At 41.5% G+C, this 16,555-nt stretch overlaps 1 protein-coding gene across 3 annotated transcripts in view; it reads left to right on the top strand.

Moving 5' to 3' along the window:
* Positions 1–9,299: 9,299 nt before the first annotated feature.
* Positions 9,300–16,555, top strand: part of LOC111865727 — a 53,258-nt gene continuing 46,002 nt past the window's right edge. For all 3 annotated transcript variants that reach the window (XM_023853970.2, XM_023853967.2, XM_023853968.2), the window contains exon 1: positions 9,300–9,419. The gene's annotated coding sequence lies outside the window, so the exon portion shown is untranslated. The remainder of the gene's footprint in view (positions 9,420–16,555) is intronic.

Raw genomic sequence — 16,555 nt, 5'->3', positions numbered from 1 at the left:
CTTGTGAGGATAACTGAGGAGCTATTTCAAGAAAATAGCGGCTCCGGTCTAGAAAACCGAGATTAACGGCCGTGGGGATTCGTTGCGCTGACCACGCGAAACCCTCTATCCGCAAAAGTTGACACTAACTTCACCGACAAGCGGCGGTCGCTCGGTTGGTATAGTTCGCTTGCGGACTACAGATCACGGCGTTTGTTTGTTTATAGGCCTATTTAAGTAACAACTAACTCCATAGAACTGAGTCCTTCTTGAGAAGCCACGAGCTGCACAGCCACTCAAGAATTTCCTAAGGCCGCGCCATAGCTCAAGCGGTTAGTCGCTGGTTTCCCACCGCGGCGGTCCGGGTTCGATCCCGGGTCTGGTCAAGTGGGATTTGTGGTGGACAACGTGGCGCTGGGGCAGGTTTTCTCCGAGTACTTCGGTTTCCCCTGCCAATATTCATTCCGCCAATTGCTCCACACTCACCCTCACCTATCATCTGGGGCTGGTACAATAGGCCAGAAATGGCTCCAGTACAAGGGACTTAGTCCCACCCCACTAGCAATAAAAGAAAATCATAACCTGTTCTATGGTTCTCAAGCTGTCACAGGCGAAAAGACTGATGAACGGAAAAGGAATATATGGCGAATATAAAATGAGCATTTTGAAATTTTTCGTTTCTAACTGGCTACTAATATAAAAAAAAAAATGAGATAAGGCAAAGAGGAAGCTCCTCAATATGTGAAACATGGGAGATAGCTGAAGTGTGCCGAAAAATAGTTTTCTTCAGAGCATCTGGAATCATTCCTCTTCTATATGACACATCGCTCTTATAAGGCGAAAATGAACAGTTACACTTAGTTTTTTGCATTAAAGTATGATGAAAACAGACTGCTGCAGTACAAGGGACTTAGTCCCACCCCACTAGAAATAAAAAAAGAAAGAAAAGAAGTTCCTAATATTTCATGACATCCGGAGCTTCACTGACGTGTTCACAAGAGCCTTCCACTGGTCTGATCCCTGTACTGAAACAAATGAATCCAGTCCATACCATCCTATTCTGATTGCCTTAGATTATTCTGGATTCATTTGTTTCAGTACAGGGATCAGACCAGTGGAAGGCTCACCTACGTGTAGGTCTACCGAGTTGTCTCTTTCCTTCTGGCTTTCCCACCAAAACCCTGTATGCACTCCTCTCTCCTATGCGTGCTACATGGCCTGTCCATCTCATGCACCTTGACTTGACGAATCTAGCGCCCTTTCTGAAATCGCTTATCTTTTATTAAACGACAAGACTGTGTTTAATGTTTTCTTACTTTTCGGATATTTATATTTTGTTATGAAGTATTTCACTTCTAAATTTTAAATTTTGTATGACATGTTTTTTTTTTCCCTTGGCACTACAGCCCCAGTGGGCCTAGGCCTACCTCCATGAACTCCGTTCACTTCGGTTTTTCTAGATCTTACACATTCGGTAGGACACCTTGGGCGAGTGATCAGCTCGTCGCAAGGCCAAGACATGTTTTAAGGCGTCGAATATTTAGTGGAATACATAAAATACATGTACTCCATTCGGTCTATCTGATAAAGAAATTCTGTTAAAGGATAATTTAACACGGAATGTAATCGGCCAGCCTTACAAGTCTTTAGTATGTGGCTAATTTAGGATTTTGATTCTGATTCCAAGAGTTCTTTATTGTTGCGTGTGTATTTTCTGCTGCGGGAATGTGTTTACCGAGCCGTTTCCTAGCAGCGTTAGGAGGGGACACATAGACAGCATAGTGATATCATAAGCTTCCTTTCATTTTTGCAGAATAAGGAAAGTAAGCTAAAAAGGAATTTTTCCCAGTGCTATCTTGATCGCCACGGCACTCATACTTGTAATAAGTTTGTTGACCAATAAAGTACACAACACACTTAGTTGGAATTTACAGAAGGGGCACCTGCACGATGTTCGGCAATATACTCGTACTAACGAAGGATTTCACACCACATCGTACTGACAGCTGTTGGCTTCTCATTTGTATTTGACCAGCTGTGTCACCACATGCAGACCTAATCTTTCCTTGGTTATTGCTAGTGAACAAAGGGGTATATTATTTGTTATAGATATTTTTCGTAAAATATTTTGGCGTAGGTTTTGGAAATAGACGTAAAGAAAAACGCTTTGATATAGGGGAAAGATACGAAAACCTTTCTTAGTAAACACTTTGGTGCAAGTTCGAAGAGAACGTAGATAAAAATACTTGTATATGTGAAGACTGTGGGACACGCGGTAGCGTAGTTGGTTGAGACACTTTGCTACAAGCCAGAAGGTCGCGGATTCGAGTCCATATGAGGTGGATTTTTTCAATTTACCTAATCCTTCCAGCCCCACTATAGCCCTGATGTCGACTCAGCCTCTAACAGAAATGAGTACCAGTAATACGTATTCTTTGGGGCAATGGCCAGCCGGCGCGTAAGGCTGACAACCTTACCGCCATCTATGAGCCAACTCTCTAGAAAATGTGGGACCCTCAATGTCTCATAGCCCTATGGACGTCACGGCCTGTTACAGGGATACCTTTAGTTTTTTTACTTTTTTACCTTTATCTGTAAAGACTATTATTAACAAATTAAATTGCCAATAGTGATAAATAAAGAGCTACTCAGGCGTTTAAAAAATGTTTTTTACAAATTACTACGTACACTATGTAAGATTTGAGGCTTTCANTACCGGTTCTCACGGTCTCTTCGCTTGCAGATTTCTTATATTTTTTCTTCTACCCTGAAGATGGAGGCGATACGTTCCTCCGAAACGTCGGTTAACACCACATATACACGGTGCCAAATCCCAGAAAACTGCTTTCTTCATACTACGTACACTGCCTGCCCGAGTAAGACGTGAAATACCTGACAGATCATTGCTTATGTTAACATTAAGAGTGCATTGTGAACCAGTGAGAAATATCAGATCCCAACTTCTTCAACAAAGGCTGCAGAAGGGAAACGGTAACAGTTGCCATCTTTGTATTTACTGTCCCATGACTAGTGTTGTGTATGTGAAGTGAATATTTCATAGAATATACCATTTAGACGCCTTGAGTTCAGAAATTTGTTTTGCGAAAAGAAATGCTTCTTAGTATCGAAGAAACTCACAATTTTATTTAACAGTTGCAGCTACATTCCTCGGAAGTTTGAACTGTATACTGTGATCGTTGAAAACCAAATGCGAAATGAGAAATCATAATATCTGTTTATTTACTCACAGCCACGGACTCGGATCAGAAATTGAAAATCGATTGCTGAAGCGACGTTTAAAGAGACAGAGGATAGATGGGACGTCTGCGAAAGGTCAGCTACAACTCACATGTACGGTCGGTTGTTCTGTAATTTGGTAAGTGCATTGCTTGTCCCAGCGGACGGCATTCTGCGCACACAATTTGAACTTCATTACAGACTGGCTCTTTCCAGCATAACATTCATTGGCCAACAAGGTAGCATGCATTACCTTTTTGTGCAGCTTGCAGCGTGTATTTTTAGCAGCGTCATTAGGGAGCGTGTGTTCGAAACTAAGAAAAATGTTTCCTGCATTTTTATACAAAATAGTCCACTGCGTAAGAACGTAGATAGCTCAGTCGGTACGACGGGCTAGGAGCTGGACGGCCAGGGTTCAATCCTCGGTAAGGGCAAGAAGATTTTCTCTAGCCCACAGCTTTCTGACCGGCTCGTGGTCCATCCAGCCCCCTGTCCGATGGGTATCGTGGGCTGTTTCACCAGGGATAAAGCTGCAGGGGCGTCAAGTTGACGACTCAAGTCCGTCTGGTGCTGAGGTAAAAAATGGCGGAGATATGCATCCATTCCCAAACATGTCTTTATGGCGTGGTGCTTAATTAATTAAGTACACATAAGACTTTCTTTTACATCATGACTTTGTATGTGTGTCTGTCCCGCATTTCATGAAAGACCGTGCCCACAAGATTTCGTCGAACAGTCATTCAAATCGAGGTACCAGGTGACATGTTGTAACACGTTACTTTTTAATTACGAAGGGTAGGTAGAGCCCTCATAAGCTGCAAATTAGAAATATCCCGCTTTTTACTGTCCACAATTTCATGGAATTAAGATGTAATTGGCCGGTTACGGTAGCCGAGCGGTCTAAGGCATGCACTGTCTTCGCTCGCTGGGAAGCCGGGATCGTGGGTTCGAATCCCACTCAGGGCATGGATATTTGTGTGCGTTTTTCTGTGTTTGTGTACAGGTAGAGGCCTTGCGACCAGCTGATCACCCGCCCAAGGAGTCCTACCGAATGTGTAAGATCTAGAAAAACCGAAGTGAACGGAGAAGTTCATGGAGGTAGGCCTAGGCCCACTGGGGCTGTAGTGCCAAGGGGGGGAAAAAAAAGGATGTAATTGAACTAATGAGGAAACAAGTTATGTGTGAAGAAGATGAAGAAAACCAGGAGTGATGGAAATCTGGTGGAAGAAATATTGAAGATATATAGTCCCAAAGAAGAAGATGAAGACGGGAAGAGCATGTTCTGTAGCTACAGCATGAATACACACTACGCCATAGCGACAAGGGGCCAACTTACACCCCTTTTGGCTGTGCATTACATTCTTCATTGTGCTTATATCTAACTAACTAACTAACCAACCAACTAACTCCATGAAGATGAGCTCTTCTTGAGAAGCCGCCAGTCGCTCAGCCACTCAAGTATTTCCCAGCATTTTATGGAACCCGAAGTTTCATTACCGTGTTCACAAGAGCCCTCTACTGGTCCCTATCTTGAGCCACATCAATCCAGTCCGTACCATCCCATCCTATCTCTTTAAAGTAAAAAAGTAAAGCTATCCCTGTAACAGGCCGTGAAGGCCCATAAGGTTGTGAGACGTTGAGGGCCCCACATTATCTGGACAATCGGCTCAAAGATGGTGGTAAGGTTGTCAGCCTTATGCGCCGGCCGCGCTTTACTCCCCAGGAAAATTATTTAATTAATTCCTGGTATTCATTTCTGTTAGAGGCTGAGTAAACCTCAGGGCCTAGTGCGGCTGGAAGGATTAGGTCAACTGGAAAATATCCAATAACCTCATCGGGACTTGAACCCGCGACCTTCCAGCTTGTATCATAGCCCCTCAACCAACTACGCTACCGCGTGCCCCCCTCTCTTTAAGATCCATTTCAATATTATTCACCCACCTACGTCTTGGTCTTCCAAGTGGTCTCTTTCCTTCTGGCTTACCCGCCAATATCCTACATGCGTTCCTCTTCGCTCCTACTCGTGTTACATGCCCTGCCAATCTCGTCTTTCTTGATGTGATCTTTATAATTATATTTGGCGAACAGTAAAAGTTACGAATATCCTCATTATGCAGTTTTCTCCAACCTCCTGTCACTTCATCTCTCTTCGGTCCAAATATTATCCTCAACACCCTGTTCTCAAACACCCTCAGTCTATGTTCCTTTCTTAATGTCGGAGACAACGTTTCACATCCATACAGAACCAAAAGCAAAGTTAAAGCTTTTTATGTTTTAATTTTTGCGTTTTTAGACAGCAAACGAGAAGACAAAAGCTTCTGGACTGAATGGTAGCAAGCATTACCCGAATTCAGTCTCCTCTTAATTTCCTCCTGAATGAAATTGTGCTTATATCGGCTGCTGAAATTTAAAAGTCAACATCCCAGCAATTCTTTCCTTTTTCAAGTCAAGGAGGATGAGGTGGGCAGGTCATGTAGCACGAATGGGGGAGACGAGGAATGCGTATAGGATATCGGTGGGAAAGCCCGAAGGAAACAGACCACAGGGAAGACCAAAGCGTAGGTGGCTGGACAATATTAGAATGGATCTTAGAGAGATATGATGGGATGGTATGGATTGGATAGATCTGACTCAGGATAGGGACCAGTGGAGGGTTCTTGTGAACACGGTAATGAACCTGCGGGTTCCATAAAATGCTTGGGAAATTCTTGAGTAGCTGCAGAATTGGCGGCTCCTCCAGAAGGGCTCAGCTCCATAAGTAAGTAAGTAAGTAAGTAAGTAAGTAAGTAGGTTGCTCTCTTGTACCTCAGTATCAATAATTTCTTCAAAGAACATAATTCCTGTCAGTCAGTGTTGATGGTGAGTCGTGCAAACAGTCCCTTAAGGCAGGACACGGAGATGTTAAATTGAAAGTAACATGTCACTTTCCAGTCACATCCTCTTTGGTCTTTCTGTACATCATCCTAAGCTGAAGAGTTCAAACTGTTCATAGAAAGAAACTAGCAACAGAGAGCGCTGCAGAACACCACAACATTAGAGGACAGTAAACTTAAATCGCTCTTCGACATTATATTCACTTAGCACTATGACGTCATGTAATTATGCTTAACTTCTTGAGACACGTCATAAATATGTTTGCCCCCCCCCCACGAGACCTGATATCGAACAAATTGTGACCTTCAACCTGGCAGCAGTGTAGAGCTACAAACAAGTTGTGTTATACACGATCGAACCAAAACCCGATAGTCCGCTCTTTCTGCCTGTCAGAAGGAAATGACTGGAGATACTGCCACCTGCTGTAGTCACTCACTTCTCAATCTGCTGAGTCATTTTTAAAGTTTCCTTTCTCATGGCTTCATTTACCGCCTTGTTTTATGTGTACTTACAGATCTTTGATTGAACGCGTATGGAATCCCGAATTCTGATCCCTTAGGGGGACACATATTTTTCCGAGTTCTGTATCATCGTTGAACCAAACGTATTAAATGAATGCATAATTGGGAGCTTTGTTTTTCCTCTTTGTCGACCTATATTTGTCATTTTGGAAACTAATTGACGGTTTTAGATTGCATTTACTGTCAGCTGGCTGAATCCAATTAAGTTCACATGTGACAAATATCCATATTTTGCATGGAGATCAAATTAAGATTGAAGAAATCTGTTTTCTCGCATACGAGTATAACACCGTGTAGTCGGCGACTTTTCGGAGGAAGATGTCGCCTCCATCTTCAGGGTCGAAGAGTGAGCTGGGAAAGAAACCAACATGAAAGCAGAGCAGGTCCCATTTCTATACGCACCTTAGGCAGCGTTTACAGTGTGATCGGCCCTCCGCTCATTTCGTATTAAATTGTTTGCATCCTAATTGGGGTCACATTGACCTAAGCGGTAAGCTGTTGGATCTGAGGCTACCGAGCGACCGCCGCTTGTCGGCGAATTTTAGTGCCAACTTTTGCGGATAGAGGGCGTCGCGTAGTCAGCACAACGAATTCCCACGGCCGTTAATTTCGATTTTATAGACCGGATCCGCTATTTCCTTGAAACAGCTCCTCAATTATCCTGACGAGACTGAGTGGACCCCGTTCCAGACCCACTACTTCTCAGAAAATCTGGTAGCGTTGGGAATCAAACCCGGACCTCTGGATCTGTAGCCAGGAACTCTGACCACTAGACCACAGAGTCGGTCTGTATACACCTTTGGTAACTTCCTAATAATCAGTACTAAAGGACAATATCGTTTGGAAATGTAAGCGAATGTTATTTTGCTTCGTTGCCAGACGAAGTGTACGTGTAATTGTGCTGTCACAACGTACAGACATCCTATTTCGGAAACTGGCAGCTGTCGAAGTTCGTAAAGACTCCAATTGGAGCACAACACCGGAAACGTACAGATATTCCTGTATCGGAAACAGATGACTGTCGAAATTCGTGAAGTCCCTAGTTGGAACACACAAAATAGTTCTGTTTCATTACATACAGGATCGTTTAAAATAAAATAACGATTTTCTACTACGGGCATAATAAGAAAATGTACATTAACACATTCGAAACTGTAATTTCTATCTTTGTGTTCCATGGAACAGTAAACTAGAGTTGTATATTTTCCTCCGAAAAGATAAGCTACTCTTTTGTTTATCTTGTTCTGCACAATACACGACGAGAAAGCTGTTTAGTTACATGTTAATTTACATGTATTTTGAACTTATTCGCCAGCCATGAAGCCTTTGCGGTCTTGTACAACAAGAATACTAGTAACTTGCGCTCAAATCTATATCTACTTCAGAAGACATTTATACTGCAGTAGTTCGTTATTTACACAGATAAATGCTATCCATTAAATTATCAGACAAAATGTGTGAATTCTTTATTTCACAGTTTACTGAACGTAACCCCCCCCCCATTTTTTTGTTGTTGTGTATATGTAAATGTATTTTATTGGTCGACTCGCCTTCCAGGAACCTCCACCGAATATTTTATGAGGTTAGGTTTAAGAGAACTCTCTGCGAGGTTGGCTAAGCAGCTAGACAAGATAGGTCTGCTAAGAAGAAAGCTGAAATTGTTCCTATTTCTTAACATACTTTAGGCATCTATGTTTAAGTTGTGATATAGAAGTGCAATTTAAAAGGCAATTTAAGACATATTATATTTGCCTAGAGGAATATAGTTGTTAGTTTAATGATTTTTGGTTGAGTGGAATGAAATGTGTTCAAAAGAAACTGAATTTTGGTTACAGAGATCGTACAGAAAACATCGAAATGAAGACAAAATTCAGTTATCATTTACGATGCTTATTCATGAAACTGTATATAGAGCCAAAATTCTTTCTGTGAAGAGATATTTCTTAGGTAACCGTAAGTAGGTTTGCCTAAATGAAAAATAGGCCACAAAAGACAACAAAAAGACTGTAAATATGTGTTTGGAGAAGTTCTAGATCGTTTGCAAATCTTATCGACTAATCTATCATTATGAAAGTAAGAGAACTACTTTAATGATAATTATGGGCACATCTATCTATCTATCTATGGCTCTACAGTTTTTTTTTTGTTGGACCTTGGCTGCTTTATCATTTTCTTAATCATATACTAAGTCGGTAGGACTCCTTGGACGGGGGATCAGCCCTTCGCAAGGCCGCTATCTACACGCAAAACAACAAAACACAGAATAAACGCACAAAGACATCCATATCTTGATTTGGATTCGAACTCACGACCCGAGCGTTTGAGCGAACGAAGACAGTTCATGCCTTAGACCGCTCGACCACTGTGATCGGCTTGGTGGGCATATCAGCATTGCTAAGTCATCCGGAAAGCAATGTTTACAGAGACTGTAGCATCCCTGCTTCACAGTCTGGAAGTCTGGTCCGAGATTTTGGAGTTTATCTATCCTGAATGAGGTTCTTGTCATTTTCCTCAACCCCAGCAGACAGATCATTTAAAAGGATGCAACGACCACCTTAGTTTAGTAACAATTATCAGGCTTTCATAAGACGCTCTGTAACATGTACACGTCATTACGTTAAGCAAAAAGTCGTGAATTTGAAATCAGCAGGCGTTCAAACCAACATTTATATTTATTTTCAGGTATGGGATGGGTTAAGCAGAATGCTGCCTTATCGGCACGATGGCTCCCTACGATACTCCGAACCCCCGCAACTGAAGGGGACTGACTGAAGTTCATACGTTCGAACACAGCCTGGACTTCGAAAGGTCAGTACGTCTATTCAGTACTGAGAAACTTCAATAATGACCCCGCCTCGTTATATTTTAATAAGATTACGTTGGTATTGTTCGACTCCCCTGAACAGCGTTCAGAGTTCTAAACAAATGCAATTTTTGGTTCCATTCGCTCTTCATTAAATTTGCAATTGCTTCTATTGTATTCCGTTTCTGACATTCTGTGGGTAGGGATGATGATGGGCACTGGACTTCTTTATAGTTCTCATGGATTATGTAAAGGAGTTCGGGGGGGCGTACTTTGCTGTTCACAGTGCCTTTATTAATAAATGTAGCACCCTAATATACTTGAATATTGCGGTTTAAGGTCGATACATTGATTTCGTGATTTTAAGTTTGCCTTCTGCATTTTATCAAGGTCAGTATGTATTTCGTCGTCAGACAAGAATTTTGAAACTTACATCTAATCTGTTTATTCCTAATCTCCTAATCTGCAAATATTTGAAAATCGAATTAAACTAAAATTTTTGGCGGTTTTCTGAGAATAATTAGAAAATCCTTTGCACATATTGAAATTCTAAGTAATATTTACGATAAAGTATTATCATACCATCTGATATTCCAGTTACATATTTACCATTGATGTCGTTTTCCTTCATTCTGACTAACAAACAAACAGATTAATTCCAGGGAACCAAATATCTATTATGAAACCCACATTTGCTCAACCATTCAGGAAATTCTCAGTGATTTATGGAATATGAAAGTTCATTACCGCCTTCCATTGATCTCTGTCCTAAGCCAGATGACTCCAGTCCACACTCCCCATTCTATTTCTCGAACATCAATTTTAATTTTATCCTCCCATCTACTTCTACATCTTCCTAATAGTTTCCTTTATTCAGGTTTTCTCACCAAAGCCCTGTACGCACTCGCCTCCCTCCCATTCGTGATGCATCCCCTGTCAATCCTACTCTAACTGAATTGATAAGTTAATATAATAATTCGGTACAAATTATGAAGCTCCTCATTATGCAGTTTTCTCTAATCTCCTATTATTTCATCCATTTTAGATCCAAATATTCTCCTCAACACCGCGTTCCCACATTATCAACAGTCTGTTAAATCCTAAGCGTTATATTAATTTATTTTCTTTTTACCCAGCCATGTGTCAGATCAAAGGCAAAGTCTTCACTGAAGACCGCCATCAACAGTCTGTTAAATCATAAGCGTTATATTAATTTAATTTTTTTTAATCCAGTCATGTGTCAGATCAAAGGCAAAGCCTTCACTGAAGACCGCCATTGTGATAATGTGCCGACTGGTGATTGCCGTCCGGCTCTATCGGTAGAGTGATGAGGAAATCCGAGGTGCCCCAGTATTACTTTTCCAATATTGGATTTTAGGTTCTCACAGCGTTGGCTATGAGCAGTTGTCTCTTCCGAGATATGACACCGCGTAATTCTGACAAAGTTTATCTCTCTCTGCGACTCTGAAGAAGGAGGCGAAAAATGGCGTTGGTTGATTTGCACAGGACTACACGGTCTTATATTCCAGATGAAATAACTCTTCTTACTTTCCCCATTGAGTGCATTTGGAAAACAAGGGCCCCTCTCCAACTTACGGTACCACCATAGAACTCTTCAATAACGCCCAAATTTGCGGAGTGTATTAGGTTGAATTGGACGGAAGATGGATTATATGGCAGGATGCTGGAGAGAATTTCATAATGAGAAACTTGTACTCTTATCCAGACATAATTAGAATGATCAAGTCAAGGAGGGTGAGATGGGCAGGGCATATAGCACGCATTGGGAGATGTGAAATGTATACAGGATTTTGGTAGGAAAGTTAGAAGGAAAGAAACCACTAGGAAGATCTGGACGTAGGTGAGAGGATAATATTAAAATGGATCTTAGAGAAATAGGATGAAGTAGTATGGACTGGATCGATCTGGCTCAGGATAAGGACCAGTGGAGGGCTCTTTTGAGCACGGTAATGAACCTTAGCGTTCCATAGATGCTGGGAAGTTCTTGAGTAGCTGAGTGACTGGCAGCTTATCTTATCAAGAAGGGCTTTTCTCCATGGAGTCAGTTAGTTAGTTAGTAATTCAGGAAATCGGTATCCGATTGATCTTCAATAAATAAAATATGAGGTTGCATTATTTTCAGCTTGAAAACACATATATTTTGTCTTTTCAATTCTATTCCTTTTACCCCCATTTCAATAGTTTAGCATATAGTTCGAGGAGAAGGTTAAAATCTAACATTAATACCCAAAGGTTTTAAATATATAATATGATGTTTAGTGCCTTTCCCTCGCAATTATATACTACATCGAATGGGCTTATGTCATGAAACCGCCAGATGTTTTGTATCGATTTCAGTAGTACACATATCAAACTAGGGCATGGCCAAGGGCACTTCAGTTAGTTCCCCTTTCTTTCGTCTGGGCCTTCTGTTTAGTCTGTTTCCATCACAATAGCGAATTTCTACTGACAGTCCGTACAGTTTGTCGTCTGAGTTATTTTGCTGTTCAGTGCCACTGGAAAGTTGAAGTAAATTAAGTTTACCGTTGTTGACACAAAAGTACTGCTAGAAGTAAACTGCACATCATCAGTTAAACACTGCAATTTTCGGTTGTAAGGTTTCGAGACTCAGTGCACCTCATTGGTGCGCGATTTGGACGCGCAGAAGCAGGTCTAATATCACAAAATTCGTCCCACCACTCTGTTCTTGTTAGTTACTACCGGTTACTACTGAATCAGAATTGGTGTAAATAGATTTTAAGGGCTCTGACAATGATGCATGGTAGTACGAATTCGAATTAATTCTTTCTGAAGGACCCAACTAAGAGAGTAGATGTCCACTACCATCACACCTGAGGAAGAAAAGAGATCTAGTGTCCGAAACGTTATGTTCTTTTGTGTTCTTTGGAATACCGGACAATGGATAAAGTCCAAAAAGCCATTAATCCCAAAATTGATGTAGTTTATCGTTGAAGTGATCCATTCCTTGACAAAGGCAAACGTCTTAATTGTGTACCCTGAGAACCATATCGTTAACAGAATCCGTCATTTAAGTTTTAATTTGCCAGTAAATCTAATATAGCAATAATCCAAAGAAGCCAATCTAAAATCCTACGAATGACAGTCGACGCACCACGGTACGTCTCCAATGCAACTCTCCACACCGATCTCGGTATATCTTCCGTACAAGACGTCATCCAACAAAAAAGCAGCAGACATCACAACAAAATCATAACTCACAAAAACCCACTCCTAAAGACGCTATCGACAAGAGAAAACAACAGATGACTAAAACGAAACTGGCCAATTGACCTGATTTGAATTACTGAGGATTCGCCTCTGGATGACTCCTCATCAAGTCATCTAAACAGCCACAACATTAGCTTATAGAATGTATATTCTGATTGCTGATTAAACAAATAAAATAAAAAAAGTTTTAATTCCGAAACGTTGTGACGATAAATCCATAAATCATAAATTCATAAGTAAATGTGGTCAGGTGTTTCAGTGGCTTGTAGACGGGCTCGGATTGGTGAACAGATTTACTGGACACTTACATATGGTAACTGCAAATAATTATAAAACTCTAAATATTATCATAGTTATAACACATAAAAATAAAGTCTTCAGAGTCTACTTGCTTAGTTGTTGCTTGGTAAGGAGTCTTATCTGGTTAACACTTCAACTATTGAATCCTCAAATACCTGAGTTACTTTACGACTGGCGGTTTACCGCCAATCAGTTCGTCTTGGCGACAAGCCCCTTGAGACTCACGACCTGTAATTTTATTTTCCAACTGAACACTTGCGGTTATAATCATTATGTATTATGGCTCTGTAGTTTACAATTGCTGCTGGTCTTCGCCAGCGCCGTCATTCTAATGTACACGTATCTTCAAATATTGACGAATGGACTGCCCTTTTATAACTGCCACGCGGCAATAATAGAGATCAGCGTCTCCAAGGGCTCTATTACTGTTTTATATGAACTCGTTGCCTCGGAACCCATGGGTTAATTCGGGACAAAGGTTTGATTTATCCAAGCGTATTCGTTGCAGCGGAAACGTATTTTAGCCAGCCGTTATCAGGTTAACAATACTTCAGAAATTATTTCATAGTAAAGAAACCTATCTTGGAAATTTCTTTGAATTGGTTGTGATTTATGTTATTGAACACGTAACAAAATTCAGAGTTTTCCATATTTGATGACCTTGTTCTTGCAGAGCCTATTTTAATGTTTTAGACCCATTCTGTACAAAGTTCATATCAAGGCCGCGCTATGGCTCAAGCGGTTAGTTGCTGGTTTACCACCGCGGCGGCCCGGGTTCGATCCCGGGCCTGGTCAAGTGGGATTTGTGGTGGACAAAGTGGCGCTGGGGCGGGTTTTCTCCAAGTACTTCGGTTTCCCCTGCCAATCAATTCTCCATCATCATAATCACCCGGGGCAGGCTGCAATAGGCCAATTAGTAGCCGCCGTGCCGAGTGGACCCAGTTGGACTCCACCCCCCACTAAGCGAATTAAAAAGAAAAGTTCATATCAAGTTTGTGACCTGGCCTACCTCATCTATATACCGCCACCGAAAGTTTCAGCGTTAATTAGCACACTGACTTCGTATTTCGGAGGCCACAGGTCCGAATCCGCCCATCAAAACCTGATATTCTGACCGAAGTATGGGTTTGTGCAACCCTCCATGCATATTCCTGGGCACTATTTTAAACTATACCGCTACTGTTTCCTTCGGCTTCTTCCCGATTCATCATTCAAGCTCATGTTTTTACTCGACGCCACAGAATAACAATACATGTTCTTAAGTACCACGCCATGAAGGTCCATAACAATCGAGCACGTGATGTCCCAAACGATCGTAGCCACTTTACAAGATGGATGTCAGATGGAGAGTGGTCAGCTTCACGCTTTGCTGCTTCATATCTGGAGACACATGTCCGGTATGCACTGAGTGGGTGGCCGGGTGGGACATCAGGACCGACCTAGACACGACAGAGAACATAGAAACAGCTGCTGCCCTTCCAGACCAGCCTACAGCTAGGAACGTGACTTACAGTTGTCAGGGCCCCTCAGTTCTGACGTCATTGTGCTGAGAAACCAAGGAACAAGTAATAACTGTCCTTACCTTTATTACAGGATGTGGAAGGAAGGAAGTTTCATCTCTCAAAGTATAGCGTGTTTCCCTTCCAGGATTTCTAAATAAGCAATTTTTACTTTGTCGTTGAAACCTGAGTTTTCCGTGATCTTAATCATAGAATTTTACTTTTAACTCTTCGGAACAGAAACTACACCAGGCTGACATATATAGCATCAAGAACTATAGTCTTATCCTCATGCAGTTCAGGTGGGCGTGGTTATGGTCAGGAAGGTTGTCTATTTGTTGCTTCCTGCTTACTTGGTTTACCATTCGACCCGGAAGTTCGTGGGACGGAACGTTCCTCCGAAACGTCAATAAACTTCTACCAGATTATACGCCGTCACATCATCACCTTTATTGATTTTCTGCTCGGGAGCAATTTTGTAAATTTGTAGACTTAAATGTGATTAACGTAGCACCTACAGAGACTTTTTTTTATAAAGAATTCTGTTAATAAAAAACGTAAAATTTCCCCTGTGTTTAATTAAGTAAGTCCTTCGCCAGGAAGACATATGGGAAAGAGGAGGTATAGCTCCACCATTCTTGATATCGGCAGTAGAGAGAGATGATTGTCCAGCTTCACGCCACGGCCTCGTTACTCCCCGGAAAATAGCCTCTATTACGTACTAAATAGGAGTCTGGGTGGGCCCCAAGCCGGTCTGAACGCTGAGGAATAGATAAAAGTATCTTATCCATGCCAGGAATCGAACTCCGGCCTTTCACCTTTTAGTCCGCCGCTATACAAAATGGGCTATCCCTAATCCTCCTAAAGCTTTTGAGAAATGTAAATATAAATTTCATCATTGATCGAGAATATTTGGTTAATCAACATTTTTATTGTGATTAAGAATATTGTGGTGGTTTAAGTCAGGCAGAAAACCTAGAAACTTATGATTTGACTTAGTAAGGAAACAGCAGCAAACTAGTGAAAATTTGTCCCTTGGGCTATATTTTTTTTAATTATCATTATCATTGTTATAATTAATATTACCATTAACGTCATTGGATTTTTCACTTGACCTAATTCTTCCAGCCGCACTATGGCCCTGGGTTCGACTGAAGCTCTAAGAGAAATGAGTACAAGAAACCTTCCTGGGGATAAAATGCGGTGGCGCGTAAGCCTGACAACCTCACCGCCATCTGTGTACCGTTTGTTTAGAAAATGTGGGCGCCTAGACATCTAAAAAACCTATGAGCCTCTACGGTCTGTTACAGGAATATAGCTCTACTTTTTTTTATCATTACCACCATTAATTAATTGCTTGACAGGGTTGTATTTATTTAAGAGTCATTTTCCCATCTTTTTGAGTACACACAGAGACATATACTTACCTACCTACATCCTGTTCTGGTGGTCCTCAAAGGAAACTTTGTAAATTTCTGAGGACAGAGAGAAAGCTTGTTTTAAAGGCCTGACTTCTCTATTGGGTTTATATAAAAGAATTGAAACTGAGCTCTGTAGCTCAAGTTTAGGCATATAATTTGGTACGGCTGAACAGATACCAGGTGGGCCCTAACCTCCATTATGTATGATCGTGTTCTGGACTAGCTGTCGTCATTCCTCCCCAGCCGTTCTCAGAGTCCTATAGATAGATCTCGTTCGCTCCTGCAAAATGAAGTTAGATCGGTCTCTCTTAGCGATGCGCGTTCGAGGAGTGCTTCTTCATACGATTCCCGTATAAACATTTGTGACTTACATTGTGTCACGAGGGCACATCATACTGTCACGTGTCTGGGGTCCGTAACGAATAGTAACGGGTTATAGATCGGATGACTGCGTTTAATAACACTTCTATTACAATTACAATCACTTATAATTGCTCACACTCAATGGTTGTCTAAAGGTTCGGCCACACAGAGCGCTACCTACGCTATGTTCGCTATACGAACAGAAAAATTATCTCCCTTTATTGCCAATGTGACTGGCCACACAGACTTCTGTATGCTATGTTCCCTATGTTAGCTGCGTCGCAGAGTGTACACAGCGTACATAGCGTA

Source organism: Cryptotermes secundus, unplaced genomic scaffold, assembly GCF_002891405.2.
Source record: "Cryptotermes secundus unplaced genomic scaffold, Csec_1.0 scaffold150, whole genome shotgun sequence".
In the NCBI taxonomy this organism is placed as follows: Eukaryota; Metazoa; Arthropoda; class Insecta; order Blattodea; family Kalotermitidae; genus Cryptotermes; species Cryptotermes secundus.
This window is presented reverse-complemented; position numbering and strand designations above follow the sequence as displayed.